Below are 2573 nucleotides of genomic sequence, written 5' to 3'. Positions count from 1 at the left end.
AGGAAATCGAGCAAATTATGTATAGGAGCTATATATAAATGGACGTATTTGAGCATCCGTAAAATGCAGCATTTGGCATGCTACAGCCTAGTGTACGGAGCACCATTTACATAAAATGGGACTAAAGTATATATGTGAGCTATAATTAAATATGTACCGATTTTAAAACTTAATAAAAGCATTCTAGACTAAATTCCCTACCCGCTGTTAAATTTCGTAAATATAGAACAAACATAGCCTCCTCGGTGAATCATTTACATGAAATGGACGAAAATATATATATGAGAGCTACTTCTAAATCTGAACCGATTTTAACAAAACTTCACGGATGTCAACCTGTAATAATTTCAATACTGTGCTCCATTTACATAAAATCGGACGAAACTATATAGGTGATATATCTAAATGTGAATCGATTTCAAAATGCTAAATTTTGCCTCAATCGGACAAATATTGGCAGTATGGTGCACCATTTACATAAAATCGGACGAAATTATATATGGTAGCTACATCTGAATCTGAAACGATTTTCTCCAATTTTATTAGAGTTCGCTCTTGGACCAAATAAGTGACCTGTGCCAAATTTCATCCAATTCGGATTATAAATGCGACCTGTACTATGTTTTCAATTTAACATGGACAGACGGATGGTCATTCTTAAATCGACTCACAAAGTGCATATACTCATAAGGAACCATGGATCTATCTCGATTCCTTTTGCCTTTTACAAACATATGTATAAAGACATAGTTCCCTGTACCACAGAGTTTTGAAGTTCGGCCGGAGCAAACTATTTATACCATCCACATTTTGATGGACAATTAAAATACATAAATTATACATGGACTTTATATTTTTTGTAAAAAGATTTGACTCACAAATTGAAGCTGAAATATTAACTCAGAGCTATTTTGTTGAAAATGTGGCCAGAAAATATCAAATAGAGGATATTTGTTGTATGGGACCTCCACCGATACTTAAGTCAGTATTGAGATTTTTGGTATGGAGATTTTGAGAATAAGAATTCCAATACAGGCAATTTTGTTGGAAAACAAAATACCCAAATTTACGAGGTACCGTTATGTGGATCAACCATAGAAAGGATCATGATTTGCTACGTATTGAAACCCAATATACCAAATTACATTATTATATTGCCGAACATAAGAGGGTGCCAATATATCTCAAATATCCTGGGAATTTTATTTTCCAAGTCAACTCAACCCAAATAAAATCATCTAACACTGGCAAAAACTCAAATAATCGCAATTTTTTAATAGATTTCCGTTTCCGTATTTATACCCTACACAACTATGTTGTCAGGGTATTATAGCTTTGTGCATCCCCAAGAGTTTGTAACGCCAGAAATATTGGTCCTACCTTTAAGTATACCGATCGTCATATCTCGACTAGCTGAGTCGATCTAGACATGTGTGTCCGTCCGTCTGTCTATAATAATTTGTAAACACGATTTGGTAAAGATCGGTTAATATTTAGGGGATGAAATGGACCAAATAATTAATTTTTGTCGGCTTTTCTGTTCGCTCCAGAGATCGCAATTATGTCCCAAACATCGTGAATTTTTACATGGAGAAGGGGATCAGGCCAAAGAATATGCATGCCTGTTTTGATAAAGATCGGGTCAAATGGACTCTGACTTTTGTGTGAAAAATGACAAAATTTGTATTCTAGGGCGCATATATATTTACTCGTGAAGGACATAGACCTGAGAAGTTTATAGTACATCCAAGAGGAGTGGTTGACCTTATTATTGATACAAATTATATTTTTGTATGTACTCGGATGTGGGAGTTACACTTTAATATTTACAGGTGTTTGCGTATTCAGATATTATTTAGTAACCCATTACCACACCTTTCGCTTTGACATTTTCCTTGAGGATCCAGGTATGGTCAAGGTCAACGCCTACAATTTTCGGTTATGATCAGATTATAATATTGGGATGAATTGAACCGAAAACTTAATATTTTGTGCGTTTTTTTTCGAGTCGATCAGTAGGCCACACTTGAAAGGCGGAAATCACAACACAATCCACGGCGAATTGAATCTGTACATGTAATTATTAGTAATTATTATTATGAGGGTTCAAATATCCCGAAATATTACCCATGCTCAGAATATAGAACCAAATAAATTTGAATTCGTGGAAGTTGTGTATCAAAATGTCGGCCTCGTCCGACTATACTGCTCCGCTCAGTGGTTTTTATATATAAAGGTGTCTAGTCAATGTCGATTTTATATTTATGTTGGATAAATATAAACGAAAAATACGAATTAAAGGAACTATATTTATGTCTGTGATTAACAATTTTTAGGTGTCATGTTTTACTTTTTTCAATTCTAATTTTCAATTCAAATTTTCTTAAACAATTATATTTAATATTTTATCTCAATTTTTTCAATCTTTCTATACGTAGGCTCACATTTTCCTAGAAACAAAGAAACATGACCAAAAATGTCTACGATAATTAAATAAAAAAAACATAGACACATTGTGCAACATGTTTTCTTAAGATAATAAAACAATTTTGTAAATAAATTAAAACCAGACA

The sequence above is a fragment of the Musca vetustissima genome, unplaced genomic scaffold, assembly GCF_032173495.1.
Source record: "Musca vetustissima isolate MV318-11 ecotype Yass unplaced genomic scaffold, APGP_CSIRO_Mvet_v1 utg2375, whole genome shotgun sequence".
NCBI lineage: Eukaryota > Metazoa > Arthropoda > Insecta > Diptera > Muscidae > Musca > Musca vetustissima.
The sequence above is the reverse complement of the archived record's forward strand: the minus strand, read 5'-3'. Positions refer to the sequence as shown.